General features: G+C 40.5%; 1 protein-coding gene and 1 non-coding gene across 2 annotated transcripts in view; one reads left to right on the forward strand and one right to left on the reverse strand.

The window, feature by feature from the left end:
• Positions 1–3040: 3040 nt before the first annotated feature.
• On the reverse strand, positions 3041–3127 carry TRNAR-UCU (transfer RNA arginine (anticodon UCU)). Its single transcript is given in 2 exon segments — positions 3041–3076; positions 3091–3127. It is a non-coding gene; the product is annotated as a tRNA-Arg (tRNA).
• A 13677-nt stretch (positions 3128–16804) lies between these two features.
• BCAR3 (BCAR3 adaptor protein, NSP family member) overlaps positions 16805–18658 on the forward strand; it is a 73642-nt gene continuing 71788 nt past the window's right edge. The window contains exon 1 of the mRNA XM_059478428.1: positions 16805–17014. The gene's annotated coding sequence lies outside the window, so the exon portion shown is untranslated. The remainder of the gene's footprint in view (positions 17015–18658) is intronic.

Raw genomic sequence — 18658 nt, forward strand, 5'->3', positions numbered from 1 at the left:
TACATTATAATATATATATATATATATATATATATATATATATATATATATATATATATATATATATATATATATAATTTAGAAGATACAAATTACATATTATTTAATAAATAATATAAGTACTACGTAAGTAATATAACTCAGATTTTAACAATCATATTTTGTTTTTATTAATTTTTACCGTTTAATTATTGTCTAATGATATTTTTGGAAATAACATTGGCATCCATTATGTAGGGTGTGTTGTGCAGATTGTCTGTTAGCTGACCTGGAATAGCTCAAGCTGAGCAAATAGAGTGAGTCTGGAAGGCCTCTGCTGCCACTGCAGAGCCACAGATGTCACTGGCTCAGTTCCCCTTCAGTGACAGTTCACGACCATCACTTGAGTGTCAGAACTGCTGCAGTGTTTGGTTGGTTTTTAATGACCTGCTCATTATTGCTGTTACAATTAGTGTAACTTGGTTACTGCCCTGAGGTAGCAGAAAAGATGAATAATAGAAGAAATTAAACTGGCACTACATTGTCTTAGGTGGATTGGATGATTAGGATGTAGAAGTCACTGTCAGAGCACCAGTGGTTCGTTGTTTCCTTGCCACAAGAACACCGAAGCTTAAAGGTTGCAGATCTTAAGCAAGGAATGCTTAACTATGTTCTTAACTAATGTTTAACCATCAAGCTTTCTACTGAGAATTAGTTTTTTTAAGGATTAGTTATTTATGGTGAAATGAGCATTGTGGTATGTATTGACCACCAAATGATGCTTGAAAGAAATTTTCCTCAGATCCTTTAGGGTGTTTTTTATCATTCCAACATTGTCCATAATGTTGTACTACCAGAAACAGACAGGAATCTAGAGTCCTGAAGAAATCTTCATGGCTTGGAGATGAATGGTGTCAAAGTAAAGTGAATTAATTGGGAAATATTAAATACAAGTAGAACCACTTGTCCCTAGGTCTCAGTTAATATGCACAGGCTATTTTAATGCAATTACATTTAGGCCAGTATCTCAATTTCCAGTAAATGATAAAAAAGCCAATAAAAACAGCTAGGTGTCTTGTTCTCTGGCTGAGACATGGAGGCACAAAAAAATGTAAACTGAACACTGAGAAGAAAACAAGGCATCACAGTAGATGTCATTCTGTTGCATCCTGGGGTGTTCCAAATGCAACTTTGCAAAAGCAACTTGCAAGTCTGAAAGACTTTGAGGCAGACATGCAAACTGTGGTGTTACACAGCAAGCAACAACTCTGTGCCTGTTGCTTGGGCTGCTCAATAGCTCCAGCAGTTACTTCATATGCAGCATAGCTACAAGGGGATTTGGCTTGGGCTCTGTATCCTGTCCTTTGATTCTTCTAATCCCTTCTGTTTCCCCCACCCTGTGCCCAGCAAGTGCCCGTGTTGTGTGCAGAGGGGTGGGATGTGCTGTGTCCCAGGCTGCAGAGGGTGGGATGTGCTGTGTTCCAGGGCTGCAGAGGGGTGGGATGTGCTGTGTTCCAGGGCTGCAGAGGGGTGGGATGTGCTGTGTCCCAGGGCTGCAGAGGGTGGGATGTGCTGTGTTCCAGGGCTGCAGAGGGGTGGGATGTGCTGTGTCCCAGGCTGCAGAGGGGTGGGATGTGCTGTGTCCCAGGCTGCAGAGGGATGGGATGTGCTGTGTCCCAGGCTGCAGAGGGATGGGATGTGCTGTGTCCCAGGGCTGCAGAGGGGTGGGATGTGCTGTGTTCCAGGACTGCAGCCTGGCACCCACAGGTTGTGTTGGCTGGCTTGGCCTGAGCTGGTGCCTCAGCCTGTCAGATGTGGCACTGACCAGAGCACCTTCCCTTAACCTCCAGTTTGCCTTAAAACATACAGACGGGCTTTGAAATTGACATAAAGGTGAAGGTGCTGGAGAGATTAAAACCCAAATGCACCATGTGATTGCCTGTGGTATTAGATTACTCTGGAAACATAAAAACTTTAATGAAGCTCTCCCTATCAATTGTGAGTAGTATTGTCTTTTAATGGCAGAAACATTGGTGCTAATTTGTAATTGCACCTTTACTGACTGATGGTTAATGTGCCTGATGGCGTGGTTCATTTTCCGATTTTCCTTTATTGCTTTTAAATAAGCAGAATTGCAGTTGGAAAAGTCACACCTGCAGAATTAAAAATAATTTATCAAGAAAACCCCACAAATTTAGTAACTCAGGAATAATGAATCAGATCAATTTATTCCATTCTGAGCAAAATCAAGGTGCTTTGTTTATTGCTGCTACTGTTTTGTTTTATTTACAGCAGTTTGATTGCTGTAATTAAAATGGTTCTTAATCTTCTGTCGGTAAGTCAGAAAATATTGTGTTAATTCTGGTTTGTGCAGTTTGTGGACTTGTTATTTGAAACTAACCAGAAATGTATCACAGTGACCCATCGTAACTGAACTGCCTCCAGGAAAGACGAAGTCTTGGGTTTTTAAGTAAAATTACTTTCGCAGACAGTTCTGGAAGCGTAGCGGCCCCACAGGGCTGGTTGTCGGTTCGGACCGCTGTGGCGAAGCTCGGGCCAGGGGAGCAGGAGCGGAGCCCTTTTCCCTCAGCCCGAGGGCGGCAGGGGAAGGAGAGCAGAGCCCTTTTCCCTCAGCCCGAGGGCGGCAGGGGAAGGAGAGCAGAGCCCTTTTCCCTCAGCCCGAGGGCGGCAGGGGAAGGAGAGCAGAGCCCTTTTCCCTCAGCCCGAGGGCGGCAGGGGAAGGAGAGCAGAGCCCTTCTCCTGCTCCGCCTTCTCGCTGCCGGTGAGGAAGGTTCGTGTCGCCGGGCCGAGCGGACACGGCAGGTCCGGTCGATGGCGGCTGTCGCCGCCCGCTTCCAGCGTTCCCAAAGCCGCCAGGCACGGCGGGAGGCGGGCCCGGAGAGCCTCGCTGACGGGAGAAGGGCCAGGCCGGCGAACCGGATACCTGCGGCCGTGAGGTAAGGGACAGGGGAGCGCCGGGAAAGATTTCCGCCCAAAAGGCGTAGGGGGCGGGGGAAATGTATTTTTAAAAAAAATAAATAAAATAGAAAAAGAGAAGACACGACTCCGCCGGGACTCGAACCCGGAACCTTTGAATCCCTTCAAACCCTCTAGAAGTCCAATGCGCTATCCATTGCGCCACGGAGCCACCTGTTGGAATCTCCTCACCCCGTCAATAGAGCCTGCGCGCGCCGTCACGCGCTAGCCCCGAATGCTTCGGCTGTTTTCGTCTTTTTTTTCAGTTTTATTTTTCCTAGGCAGCATGAGCAGGGTTATTCGTACACGGTGCTGCGCAAACGAGTCCCGCGGCAGCCCCTGAGTGCTGCCTGAGCGCTGCCCGCAGCCCGGGTGGGGCCCACGGCTTCCTGAGCAGCGCTCGCCACCAGGCTGCGTCCTTATTTCTTATGGAAGACCGACTTCATCAGTAATCACTATAAAATATTTGTCGGCATCCCACTTTGGCATTTCCAGTACTGATCCTTATGCTCGAGGGATATAATTATAACCCACAATTGGCCTTGTATTGAGGAACTCTTCCTCCAGACGTCCGTAAATACTCAGTAGCACCACCCTCCCCCATGGATTCTGAAAGAGAAGATTTTTCCTTTAAAGCTGTAATTCTAGCCTGAAACAAGTCTGTGATACCATATTTTTAATAATGAATAGGCATAATAGAAACCCCAAGAGACAAGAGTAGGAGGTATTCTTTCTTTAGCCTCGCAAGCGCAGCCTGTGGCCTGCTGCTCGGGGAGGGGCGCGGGGCTGCCGGCCCTGGGAGGGCCCCGGGCAGCGAGGCCTGTGCAGTGAAACTTCGACACTCTCGTGCTGCACTTCATCGTAATTTAAAAGTACAGTTACCCATAAGAGTGGAGAAAAACATATAACTAAGCACGCCCTAAAATCTAGGGAACAAGGAAGCTAATCACACCGATGGAAAATAAACGCTCGGATCCACAATCGCTGAGGTATTGCAGCCGGGGCTGAGATAGCGCGTGTAATGAATAACCGCGGTGACTCCGGCAGGGCCTGCTGTGCTTCCCAGGGAGCCGGCTGCTGCCGTGCCCGTGGCCAGCACTGAGCCGCAGCTCCTGAGCTGCCTGGTGACCCAATAGCTCCTGCAATGCTGCCCAGAAAGGAGCTTGCTGGAAGGGTTCAGCTGTTACAGCAAGTACCAAACTGGGGGTACAACCCCCAAGCTAAGAGACTGTTGTTGACCCAGAACATTTGTAAACAACCCAAGAATCACTAAGCTGTACAAGATTCGGAGCACATCTGGTCGAATTTGCCAGCTCTGGGTCTTGCCACAGCCACAATTTTTCTGTTATGGACAGACCTCTTCATAGTGCTCCTGGTAAAGGAATGCAAATCTGGAAAGTTTGACTCCTTAAAGCCCTGTACTGCAGAAAAGAAACAGAAGTCTTGTTTTTAAGAACTGAGTTGATCTTCAGAATAAGCTTAAATTTATGTTTGTGCAATTCAAATAAACCTCTTGTAAGTAACTAAGAATCACTGTAAGCATCTTGTAGTTTGTGGACACCTGGGTGTGCTCATTGTGGGGTGCAGTGAGTGTTGGTGCCTCACCAGTGTGATCTGGTGGCGTGGCACCTTCGGACAGCATGGCACTGAGTGGCTGCAGATGGTGAAGAACCATTCTTTTTTGTCACAAGACTGGTTCTGAGACTCTTGTATTTTCGTTGTGGATAGTTGGTTTATAAAGGTAGAAAAGGCTGGTTCCATTCATGCGGGAACACTGCGGGAAACGTTCGGAGTTTTTCCAGAAACTTTTCAAAATATTCAAGTCGTTTTGCTTTTTTATTCTGTAGATGTAGTGCCGGTGCCAAGTCCCCCTTTGCGTTTGGACAGCAGATGGAGCTACTGCATGAGAAACAGGGCGGCTCCCGGGTCATGAACTCACGGAATGTGCTCAGAGGCAAAAACCGCCGATCTCCTTAACCTTTGCTGCCGTGTGTATCCAGATCGGTCCTTTGGACTTTACCTCTTCTGGGACTGTCTGAAGTCCACTTCTCTTGCAAGCTGGCTTTCATTTCAGCTCCTCTTCAACTTCATGTTCTTTATCAAGGAGCAGAAGTTACTTGGAATACAGTTGTGCTGAGCTTAGTTACCAGCACTCAGAGAAATTTTGCTGAGCTATTTTGATATTTTTTAAAGGGAGGAGAAACTGAGGTAGGAATACGTTGACACAAGACAGGAAATGAATCAATGGAGGCAAAAATTATTATCATCCTATAGCAGTCTTCTATTGATTAAAATAAATCTAGACATCATTATTTATGAAATTAAAGTCATCTGTGAATCATTTTTACAACATGGTTTTTAACATTAACTTCTGTTAATGTGCTGTAGTGCTATGTACTGTATATCCAAGTACTTTTGGTAAGATTTGAGCTTTAAAATGAATTTTAATGGCAATTTCCAAATTTGTAGGGCTTCCAGAGATGTTTGTTGGGAGTACCACCACCTTTCTCTAAAAACAAGTGTGATTAATACACTTTTTGCAAGAGGTCAGAGAAGGCTGTAATGTATAGATTACCTAAATGGGACCCTTCACCATCTCTACATTTCAGGGAGGATTATTACAACCCTACTGCTCTAATGATTCATCTGTGTAGTGCAGCAAGAGAAAGCACTCTTCAAACTGGCAGGAAAAAATGCTGGGATGTACAAGGTCTGAGGATACTGGAAAGAACTGTTTCAGGGAGGTTTCTTTTGGTAATTGACAATTTGATTCATTTTTTTAAATTTTATTTTCTTAACATGCAGATAAATTCTCTGCATTGTAGATGCTTCTGCATCTCTGCCTTTTCCTCAGGGAAGGCTGTAATTGCCATGTGACTGTCAGGGTATTGGATAGTTTGTTTGTCAGGCTGCCAGCAGGAAGCTGTTAACCTCTTCCAATTCTCTTATTTATGGCTGTTATTGGCCTAATGCATGTTCTGCCCTCTTGAATATGTTTGGGTAGACAGGAGAAATTCCAAGAGCATTGCCTTTGAGAAGCTGGGGACACATGATCAGTTATGCCAAATCATCTCTCCAGGGGGTTATAATGTTAATTCTGTGTAGTTCTACTAACAGATCAGGTGCTGCAAAGGCATTTACTGCAAGAGTGCTCCCTGCCAGTGCCAAACCTGAGCAGTCACATGGCACTTCTCAGAGCACTGCAACAGGACGTTTGGAGAAGTCCTAGCTAGTGCCTCTGGCCAAAAGTGGAGTACATCTGATTTACAGAGAGATGGGAGTCTGTTTCAAGACAATTTCAATGTTTTCAGTGTTTTCTGTTGTTAATTTGATCTGGTTTTTTCATCCTGGCAGAATTCCCAAATTCTAACCCTGGGTTTGTCTTGGCCCTGAAGCATGGCAAGGCAAGCAATTCACATTTTCTTTTAGGGTGATATCCAGCTGCAGGACTTTAGCTCCATAATATTTCTGTGGAATTGACAACTCTTCAGTCAGTATCCATAACCTTTTAACTGTTTGAGCACATTCTTCACCTTTCTCACTCCTGCTCTTTCACCCCAAGTGTGAAGGGTGTGACTGAGCAGCAGACCCTGCACAGGCACAGTTGTGCAGAGGAGATGCTCAGCAGCTCTTGGTTCACACACACAAGGAAGGTCATCGAGCACCTCTGCTACAAAGGAGTTGCCTGTGGATTCTCTGTGTCCTTTGAACAAAAAGTGTCACTAGAAGGACATCACTGCTGTCTTGGGCCTCTTGTACCCCTGCATGCTATCTACCAAAAGGGAAACAGATCTCTTCCAATTTCACAAATTGCAGAAAGATCAGAGTGACTTCTTGTGAAAATGAGCATTCTCTTGTACACAGGTAGAAATCTGAAATTATTTCTATAGTAAGAGAAGACCACAGGGCTTTTTTCTGATATAATTGCTACTAGAGTGTAGATCAGGGATGCACAGGAGCTAACTGAGGAAAAGGAGCTGTGGCAGAAGGCTTTGTACCATCAGGAAAAAAAAGGAGAGATGAACAGAAAAAGCAGAAGGAATTTGAGGTTTGTGCACAGTTGGAAAACTAAGATGTCATTAGAAATAGAATAGCAGCTACCTGAAATGTATACATCAGTTATTACTTTGTTAGTAATTGCTAGCCTTTTAAAATTCAATTTGATGGTATCAAATGGTTTCATAAAAGAAGATTGATTGCAGAATTCCAGTTGTAGGTAGACTGACTCATGGTTAAATGATTTAGTCAAATATCTCTTCCAGTCCCTAGCAGAGCCAGCTCAGCTCTGACTTAGCTATCTGGAGTCCTACTCAAATCTTCTTTTTCTTATTTTCCATCCATAAAATTGTATAATGAGTGTGATTCTGTAATGCAGATAGATTACTATTTTCAGAACTGTTGATCTGCCAAATTTATTGCTAGTTGCAATAGCCTATGCTCATTATTTGACCCAGATTTACCATCATACTGGCCAATTAAAGTCTGGCTAATTTGTATTACAGCTGGAAGACTTAATTTACCATGTGTTGAAGATAAGAGATGTATGAAAGGAAAGTGTAAAAGCAAAGTTAGTTCATACACCACGTACATTAAACTTTGTCCTTGAGAATCTCTGTTGAAATGACTGCGTGAAGAGGCAGCTGCCTCTTATACTGGGTATGCTCTAATATTGGTTTGATCGGTGCTTCGAGACTGACAAATGTAAAAAAAAGGAGCTTTGTGTCTGTAACCACAGCAGATTTGTTTTGGAAGTCATTTAGATATTGTGTAAGTGAATGCCATGTTGCAATCTTGCACTAAGGCCAAAGCAGAACACAAGCTCAGACTCCACTTTTGTAATCTATCAGTAGAACTTTTTCTCTCTTTTAACAGCCATAGTGGAAGCACACTGAACTAGCAAGTGATTTTTATAGCTAATCCTTGCATAGTCTTTGCTCCATATTCTCCTTCCAATTTTTGTCTCATAAAACCAGTCATTGAAGTTAATGCAACTTATCACCCAGCAGAAGTTACAGTATGAAGAAACAAAAAGCTGCACATCAAAGAGTCTTCTGTGCAGACAGAGCAGACAAAAGGCTCCTTTGTGATGAATGTGCAGCGTTAGCTCTGCCACTCTAAATCAGCAGTGAATTTTCTTCAATTCTAGCATTGAAGTAAAAGAATGTCCTTTGTTCTTCTAGGGGTTTACTTTCATTTCCAAACTGCTGGCAGGCAGTAAGCATTGACTTAACACACAAAATTAATTTCCTGTGTTCAGAATCGTGATATACTTTTATAGAGGTGTATCTTGGTTTATTCAAATTAGTAATAGGTACCAGTCATTCCTGCAGTGAAGTGAAACAAGCAGCTTCCACAGTCAGTGATGTCTGGAAATCATAGGAATCACTGCTAACAAGACCCCTTATTTTTTACCACACTCTCCACAGAGATAATGTGTTGTTGTTGTTGTTTGTTGTTGTTATTACAATATATGACTGTAGTTAATTTTGTAAATACCTGAGTTTGCAATCACTAGGGTTTGGAATCCAGGAAAATAGTATCAAAGAGCCAAAAGAAATACCATCCCAGCTCTCATCCAAAATGACAGAGATTAGGGGAGACATTTACACCCACATGGTGGGTCAGGGACATTTCAATCAGATTTCAATACAAGTGGCCTTTTTCTATAAACTTGCTACAAAAATTATCACTTGCTTTTGTTAGTGCTGTGATGACAAGATACTCCTTTGTGTCTAAAAAGGGGAATATGGCTTCTTAATTTACCTTCAAGGACTAATAAGATTATTCACAGGCAGTTTGGAAGGGAAATAGGCCTTTTTTCTATTTGGTATTAATTGCTATGTAATTGGTATTTGTTACATAGAGGCCTTATGCTTTTTGACTGTGCTTTTTTTTTGTTTGTTTGTTTGTTTGTTTGACAGCAAAGCAGTTATCTACTAGACATAGATGTGTGTTTTATGTTACCAATAAAAATGAGAAAGAGTGAAATAGCATTTGGTGAAAGTGTGAGAAATTGTATCTCTAGGCAGGCTGGACAAGTAACTTTAACACTGGGTTAAAATGCAATAATGGAATCTGGTAGAGAAGTTGCTTTAGAATCCTTAGAAAATCTGAGAGTGTAAGTGAAAAAAAGAAGGGGCAAAGGGGTAACATAAGGACCTGGATCATGGAGAATGAGGTCTCACATTAGCAACCAAAATGGTTGCTAATAAAACTTTGTTAAGGGGTTGCTTTGGGTAGAGATTGTTTTTTCAGGGTCTTCACTTCTTCAGTGTAGAATAGGTTTAGAGTGAGTGTGCAGCTCAAACATGATAGAACATGATGAAATCAGTTCCCCAGGTGTATTTATTTCCTTCTTCATAAAATCAGAAATTCAGATTGTTTTCTGTCTCTCTGTTAGCAAAGCTTGTGTGACATACATCTGACGTGGGAATTTACAAGTGCAAGCCATATACAGTTTAACTTTAATATACTTACATAAATGGCAGAATCATTCATTTTCAGCTCATGAATTTTAACACTTCTGATGTGATACCTCTCTTCCTTTGTGTTATATCTAAAAGCAAATTAGTGACCTGTTGATTTGCATACTGAGATATGGGTTTGTTAAGGTCATACTACGCAAGACAGATTATAAAATATTGCTTAAAATGCCATTTGTTGTGGCTAACACTGTAAAGGAAAAGGATAGTGTAGGTAGTTTTATTTCCTTCCAGACGCTGAGTTGTGTAGTATTGAACAAGTCCCAAAACAGAGCTCAGCACACTGGGCAGATTGTGTCCAGGGAAAGGGCATCTGACATTTTGGTTTGAGCTCTTATAGGATTTTCTTAAGGCAATTCTATTTCTCATGTCCACTGTCAAACATTTCACTTAGTGGCTGTTTGTTGCACTATTAGATGAAGACAAGGACACACAGTCAGTGCAATGAGCGGTGTGGAGTGAGAGCCCCGTGTGGACCCCTCTCCTCCAGCTGGCTGTGTCCTGCGGCCACGGGAGATGTCCCAGCAGAGCCTGAGCTGTGTCCTGCGGCCACGGGAGATGTCCCAGCAGAGCCTGAGCTGTGTCCTGCGGCCACGGGAGATGTCCCAGCAGAGCCTGAGCTGTGTCCTGCGGCCACGGGAGATGTCCCAGCAGAGCCTGAGCTGTGTCCTGCGGCCACGGGAGATGTCCCAGCAGAGCCTGAGCTGTGTCCTGCGGCCACGGGAGATGTCCCAGCAGAGCCTGAGCTGTGTCCTGCGGCCACGGGAGCTGTCCCAGCAGAGCCTGAGCTGTGTCCTGCGGCCACGGGAGATGTCCCAGCAGAGCCTGAGCTGTGTCCTGCGGCCACAGGAGATGTCCCAGCAGAGCCTGAGCACCAGCTCTGCATCAGCACAGCCCCGGCCTGCGCCTCCTGTGGCCGTCACTGATCAGGCAGTGTCAGTGCTCTGGGAGCAAACAACCCCTGGGGAAAGCACCGCACCGTGATGCAGTCACACGTCTAGGTTTCGAGAGTACCAATGTTTCCAGGGCAGATATACAGCCTGGGTGGGTGGGCAGTGATCCTAACTGGAACTTTTAGTAACTTCCATATCATCATCATCATCATCATCATTTTCATTATCATCATTAATGCTACTACTACTACTACTACTAATACATTATAAAATATAGTGTGATGCCTGGAATAGATAAGTTTACCTCCCTATTCGTTTGCTGAACTCTGGACTGTTGGAGGGTGTTTTTGAGCTTGTCCTTCTGTTAGGAGCAAGGGGGGTGGTGATATTTGGATTTTCTTCTTTCTTCCAGTTTATAAATAAACTTTTTTACAATAATTTTTAATAAGATATTTTTTTTAAGAAGTAGCCTGCAAAACTCTGGGCTGAAAGTAGGAACTTCTGTATTTCATAATGGCTCATTGGCAAATAGATGGCACATTTTTCACCTAGTAGAAAAGTAAAAATAGTAATTAAAATTAAAGTGCGAATAAGTTTACTCAACACAGTATTCAACTTCTCCTTGATTTAGGGGGAAAAACCTCTCTGCTCAGTTATCGTCCCTGTGATTCATCAGCTGCTGTCTCCTGGGCAGGTCTGAGTGCTGATTGGGCACGGAACTCCTCAAGGTGTGTCTTTTGTCAAGAAGCTTTTGCATTTTAAGAGCTCACAGTAGACCATGACAGCCTCCTGCTATGGTAAGAACTGTTGTATGTCTATTTATTAACCTGTACAGTCTTACTGTTAGAAACAGTGCTTGGTGTTAGTAACAAATGATTGTGTTAGCAGATGTTTCCAAATCAACTTTTTGTGGGTTTTAAACCTGAAAAGATTTTAATTTTGGATCTTAATTGTGATAGCTATTGCTCAGTAGTGATTTTTTAAATTCTGAATTAAAGTAACTGTGAATATATAATAGTGAGGGGTATTGTAAAATCCAAAGAGAATTAGATTAAAGCATTTATTGTAATGTTGTAATACTTTGAGGGAGAAACATTTATAATATTTTGGATGTTTATATTTTTATAAAATTTTTATGTGTCAACTATTTTCAAGTTAAGTAATACAAGGAAACTTTCTTCTCATGTTGCATTATCTTCAGGGCAATTTTATTTTTTCAGAGTTATGAATTGGCTTTTTTTTTTTTTTTTTTGTGAATTTATTAATCTAAATTATTTTGAAGACAAAATTAACCTGATTTTCACATATCTTTTCAGCTGACTTTGAAAAAATAAGGGAGAATCCTGAGGGAAAATACAGGGATATATTAGAAACATTTTTACTTTGAAATTGATAGGTTTATGTCAGCTTAACTATTAAATAAAAAGATGCAATCACAGGGATTGAAAAAATTTGAAATGTGTTACATAGAGAAGTTTGCATGTAAATGTCTGTGATCTAATACTGCTGGAGGATGGCAGAAAAGGCTGGGGAAAACAGCAGCTGTAATAGCCAGCAGGGGAATGTCTGCTCTCCTCCCTCACAGCAGCACTGCTCACAGCTCAGTGCACATGACTGTACTTGTTTCAGCTCTTGGAAAAATGTTGCAGTCATGGCACAAGCACCAACTTCTTTGTGAGGGATGATACCTAGGAAAAGGAGAGTTTCATTTCAATATTACCTAGGTAAAAAATTAATTTTAGGGTAATACATAACTGAAAACAAAGAACCTTTAAGGATATATGATTTAAAGAGCTATTTAAGAAGCAACTCTTACATCAAACTATCAAAACCACAAGGGTTTTGTAGATATTCAGACAGAAGTTTCTTCCTATTGAATTACATGGATTGGGTTCTAGTTCCTTGGCATATTTCTTGGTTTTAAAAGAGTTTGTGCTTTACAGTTTTGTGCTTTAGAATAGTAAGATTCTTTGTTTATGTACTTGAGGAGTGTCTTCACAGTTGGTAAAGTTAGAGTGGATTTTTTCTCAGAATTTTAACTCTGAACACCAGTCAACACAAGAGGTGCTGAAATGCTGGTAAAATAGTGTTACATACATAATATACTTTTTCTAAACATGGTTGTTTTGATCTCTCCCAGCCTTTTCTTGTTTGCATATTCACCTGTGTGATACTGTAATGTCAGAATACCCCTCTTTCTAGGTGTCCTTAGAATGACACCAAACACATTCTTCTCACTAGCAGCTGGCCCCATCAAAGAAAGATTTTTCAGTATGCAAATAAACTTAGCTACAACAGCAATTTATGTAATTTATGTCATGTTCTTCTCTTGCTTGTGCTGGCTTTAGTTCTGTGTGCAGGGGTCAGAGACTGGTTTCTATTTCTGTGTGCCATGCTATCAGCAAAGGAGGAAGACAGTAAGAACTTTGAAATGCATTAATCATTTATGAGCAAGACCCTCATGGTGCAATTAATTTAACCATTCCCTTATTTAGGTGAGTTTTTGTCTGAGCTGAAGCTTTAAGGATCCATGTGTGTCCTACACTTCAAGCTCATTTCCTCAGTCTTGCAGCCAGTGTGCTGCAACAAGAAGAACCAAAGTGCAAGTACTATTGATAGAGGCGGGTGTGCTTCATGAGGTTAGAAATTTGATTTCAAGAAATGAGATGTTGTGCCTTTGTTGTTTTGGATGGTGAAATTATAAGATACTCTGAACTGCATATTTTTAAGTGGGTTTTGCTTTCAGAAGATGAAGCATGCCATACCTTAGAGTCCCTACTGCAGAATCACCACCCTGGATTTCTGGAGTTGGGTGCAGTTCACCAACCAGCTAGAGACAGATACATGTATCTGCTAAAGAATACTCTCAGACAGCACTTGTCCAGTTGGAGTCCCAGAAAATCACTCAGCAGTTCACAGTCATTGTAATGGTGGATGGATCACATCTGTGTCTGCTGTGTGCATGTGCATTCAGTCAAGTGTTTGTAAAACAGCAAATGCTTATTTGTGTCCTCCTCTTTGGCCACATGCAGTAATAAACTGAGTCAAACAGCAACCTGCTAATCTAAGCTTCTGAAAAACAGCCATTAATTTATGCCTATAACTTTTTCTATGTGTCCCAGCAGCTGATTGCAATCAGCAGTGCCAGTGTTTGGGTACTCACACATCTGATTTGTTGCACTGAAGTTCCACATCTCAGTGCATTATTGGTTCCTGCAGTAAATGGCGCTTACACACTGTGCAAGGATTGCAGAATCCTTTGCAATAGATTATATGATTTGAATAATAATGAGATGCCAGGCTAAGTACTCTTTGTCATACAAAAGGGTTTCTGAAAAAAAAGGAAAATAATCTAGTCACTGTTGGAGTCTTTTCTGTATATTTTTAATGAAAGGCCTGTCACTTTATTTGATTGAGTAGTGTTTTCAGATTAGTGCTGCTTTTTTAACTGTGTCTAATCTCATTTGATTTAAGCATCATGGAATAATAAAAAAATCAATGTAGCATTGATTTATTTTGAAGTCAAGCAGGGGGCTAGCAAATCAGTAAACATCAGTTCATCGTGTTTAATTAGCTAACAGGAATTTTCTGAAACCATTAAACAGGATCTTAACAAACAAATTGGATGTAGGCTTATTAATTTATAGTGAAGCTCTGGTGTGAAACCCAAAACTTTAAATCTGACTCTGTTTTCCTTTATACAGAAATGATGAAAGAGTTTGTCTGTATAGTTTTAGTAGCTCCTTCAATAATGTGAAGCATTTCTTTTAGTCCCCTTACACCAGCCTATGAAGTTGAAAAGATTAATATTTTTCTCAATCTTTGGATCATTTACAGAACTAAAAGAACATAAACAACTCAGAAATTCCTTTACATATCAATATGTCAAATGCAAATATGTGAACTGTGCAGTGTTAGAGCAGTGACCTTCAACCAGACTCTAAGTCAAGAATTTCTGTTTCCAAGGCTTCTCATTCTTGCTGAGTATTTTCCTGGCATAATGTATGGATCTTTTGTGATGTGCCGTTTGCTGGAGAATGAATGGAGGCCCTCTGGCTCATTTATCCTACTGTCTCACTTGGGATTTGAACTATTTTGCTAGAAAAGAATGTCTAGTGCTCTCACTTTCAACTCTAATCCCCCCATCATTAAGCTTGCTGTAGCAGTTCCCTGCTGCATAACTATTTTCTCAGCCATAGAGCCTAATGATGATTTTGAAGAGTGACTAAGATTTACAGGATATTGTATGCTTCTGCTTCTGAAGCTCTCCATCATGAACATATTATATCTAAGAATGAGAAAAAATACCTTTCTTTTGAGTAACTTTATTTCACTTCCTCCATACACTTTTTTTCAGTTTGGTTTGTCTCTTGTTGTAGTGTCCTTGTCTCAAACAGTTGAAATTAGGGCCAGCTGAGACCTTGTCATAGCACTGACATAAAAGCTGTAGTAGACTAAAAAGCACTGTGGATTGTTTTGGTTGGGTTTATTGGGGCGTGGGGAGTTTGTGGTTCAGTTTGGTTTTTACAAAAAAAAAAAAAAACTCACTTTGTATGCAGGCAGATACTATTTAAGAAGAAAAATACTATTATTAAATATGTCTGTCTTGATACCCAAGTTAAGGAAATTACTATGAGATAATTTGGGATTTTTTTTCATTACAATTCCCCAATATTAGTGGTTTTTTTCTTACCCTACAACTTCTCTGAATATTAACAATTTTTTTCAAATTGCATACCTCTGCTGTTAATTTTCCCTTAAGACTTGCCAAAATAAAGCTATTAAGAAAAAATGCCTTGAGGACAGCATCACTTAACAGGAATTCAGCCAGAAGACAACATACCAACTGATGCAATTCAACTATGGATATTTTTCTTATTAATGGAGAAAAAAATTATGTACTTAGAAAATAGAAACCTATTATCTAGGCAACTCTTGATCTACTTCTAGAGCTATTAACATGTTTACAGACTCTTCCACTAGTGAAACTGCACTATTGCTCATGTAACACTAAGGAAAAAAAACAAACAAGGAAAATTTTAGTCATTCTCACGTGTCAGTTTTTTCTCTAATCATGTTTTACTGCAGGCTTTCAACATTTATTTTGGTCTGTTTGAGATTCCTGTTCTCCATTCTCTTTACTCTCCCTACTTAATTCAACTTAAAATTTTCTTGATGTCTTTTCATCTGACTGGTTTTAGCCACTACTTTTCTTCCTCTTTAGTGCACCTCATGTTTATCTGTCTGTGCCTTTCTTATTAATACCGAGTTTATTTCCTACTTTTTGAAAATACTATTAGAAGGATTCTCTAGAAGTGAGTCCATGAAACTCTAAGAGGAAAAGTGAAAAGTTAAAGGACAAGATTACTTGAGGAGCAGGATAAAATAGAGTTGTTCAGTTATACCAAGACAGAGAACAACTTCCAAAAAACTGCAATAAAATTTTAAAGTATCAGCATTAGCAAAAATGGTCTAGGAAACTAATCATGTTACTTTGCTTATGAAGTTTGGGGACCATCAATAAATGCATTGCTCTTGATGGGTTCCACTGTTTTCTGTGTGCAAGTCCTGTACATCCATGCCCAGCCATGTCATTAGAACTGAGAGCAGAACATTTCCATATAATGTTAAGTATCATGAGGATATTTCTTCATATTGTAGCTTAAAGTACTTGAGAGACTTTAACAGAGTTCTCTCAACTATAGTACTTCAGTACAATGACCACTGTGTTACAGACTGGTGCACTTCCTTCCTCAAATGTCTAGATTTATCAGTGTGACTTTTAAAATTAACATAGGTACATGTGCTAATAAAGTGCAGGTTTTACAGTACAGTGCTGTCAGTCTTGAAACTTGCCTACCCTCCTGTTCCAGCAGAGATCAGCCTCTCTTCTGCAGCAAGCCTGGAAAGGCTGCTATTGAGCAAGCCCTCCAGGACAGGAGATGAGCTGGTTCTGGTTTAGTTCCATTCTGTGGAATACAACTGCTGATGTAAAACACAAGTCTGTGTTATTTTTGCATGCAGATTTAGTTCTGTATTGTAAACACTGAGAATGTCTTTGAAATAGGTGGGGTATTAAATGAAGGCAAATATATCAAGGAAGATCTGCTGTTAATTCTGCAGAGAGTTGTCACTAAGCCATCTTTGTCTTTTGCCCTTCTAATGTGAATACATAAAGCTTCAGGCAGAGGAAACATTTAATAAGTTAAACTCCAACACATAAAAGCACTGAAGCTCTCCTTTCAGGTTGCACATGATACACTATAAAATTTATCATGAGTTTATCTGGTAATTGCAGGATTAAAGCCAACACAACCAAAGGCAAAGTAATACCACAGGTAGGAGCCCAGTGCTTCAGCTGCAATGGATTAGGATTTAAACCCAAACTAAGATACACCTGTGTCACTGACCAGGTGTTCAGATATTACTGCAAATGAAGGGCTTGGCAGAAGCAATCAGCTTTGCTCTGAACCTCAGCTGAGCTCCTCTAAACTCTTGAGAACCAAAGTTCTACTGGAAGGTGTCCTACACTGGAACAGGGTGGATTATCCTGTCTCTGCACTTATGCTGTTCTTGGAGCAAATTGTTACAGAATATGGTGAGGCAAGGCTGGAGAGCTTCTGAGGAAGAGGGTCAGTGCACAGCACCGTGTTAGGAGGAGCTCTGCAGAACAGAAGTCAGCAGGTAAGGACAGCTCAGTGGGGATGACTGAGAAAGCAGTAGAATCCAGCCTCCATTTAAGGATACTTTGTGCTTTGGATGCAGTAACATTGCATCACGGAGTAGGAGGGAAGCAGGAGGGGACTGGAAAGAAATCCTTTGTGCTATCTGCAGAAATACCAATAAAACTGGTATGTAGACAGATTTAGTAAGGAATTAGGCTTGCTACCAAAATTAATCAAAAATACTCTGAACAAATTTGAATTGGCATTGCAAGTTTAGACTGGCTCAGCGTTTTATCTACCTGTGGTGCTTTTTATCTGTCTGTAGTACTCCTGGCACTGCCTATACCATATCTTCAAAGAGAAAGAAAGTAGCTCTTTGTTTATGAGACTTGCCCTGCTTTTAAAAAAATATGACTAGTAGCATTTTTCATGTAAGCTCAGATGATTCAAGGAAATTCCTGACTTGCTACTAGTATTTTCTCTAACTGGAACCCATGTATTTTAACATTTAAACTTGTTAAATGTTTGGATCCAAAGCTGTGCTACAAACCAAGTTATTGCTTTTTGCATATAGAGTCACATGTAAGTGAAGGATCTGTCTGACTCTTACAGACAGGTTGACTTACTAAAAAAGTCAATGAGGTTATGACCATCTTTTCCTTTATGGCTGAGCTCTCCATAAGGCAGCTTCCCATATATTACCATTTTTAGCCAAAATTTTAGTGATAATTAGACATTTTTTATTGATAGTTGTCTCGTGCAATTTACATAGTATTGTGAATTCTAAGTCTAACTGCCATGTATACAAGGACATTCAATTTAGAAAACAGAGAAAACATCAATCTGAAATTAAAAATTATATTAGAACTTCATTTTTTACAGCTTTGTGCCCAGTATCTTACAGAATCATTCTCATTGAATACAATAGTTTATTTTAATAAACCAGTTTATTTGATCTTGATTATCTTAAAGGTCTTTTCCAAACAAATGATTCTATGGTTTCTATTCCTAAGATGATATTCTATATCATCTTCAGGAAATACACTACTTTTCTTTTCCTTTTAAATTATGGGTTGATTAAAAAGAAACAAATCAGCAAGTGATTTTACTTTCTGTGGGTGTTGAATTTAAATTATTTTTAATTTCAAAGTTAATTTTTTTTATTGCTTATCATGCAGCTTTTTGAACTTGGAGGTAGCAACTAGCATGTTATGTTCTGCTCCTAACCCCTAAACAGTTCTTATCACTTTGTTGTAAAATAAAAGTCAACAAGAATGAGTGCATAAATAGATAGGAAAATGTACCAGGCATGACTTTGTGCTTGGAGTACCAGACTAATGAGGAGTGAGAGGCAAAGAGTATGAAGGAGAAGACAAATCCTGTTGTTAACTACACAGCTCAGGAGTTTAGAGCAGCCAAGCAGGAAGAATTTTTATATACCCGAGCAAAGGCAGCTTGCAGGGTAAAAGGGCTCAGGACTACTAAACTCTTGCAGAAAAGGAGAAACCAAGCTGAGATAAACTAAACTTTTTGTTCTAATCAGTTTCAATGCAAAATCAGCTTGGCTTGCTCAAACCACATTTGCCAGTATCTTAACCCAGGAAGATTGATTTAGCACTGGGGTATGTGAGAAGTGCCACCATAGTCCTTCCTTTTGTTACAC

Source organism: Ammospiza nelsoni, chromosome 9 (genome assembly GCF_027579445.1).
Source record: "Ammospiza nelsoni isolate bAmmNel1 chromosome 9, bAmmNel1.pri, whole genome shotgun sequence".
Taxonomy (NCBI): Eukaryota; Metazoa; Chordata; class Aves; order Passeriformes; family Passerellidae; genus Ammospiza; species Ammospiza nelsoni.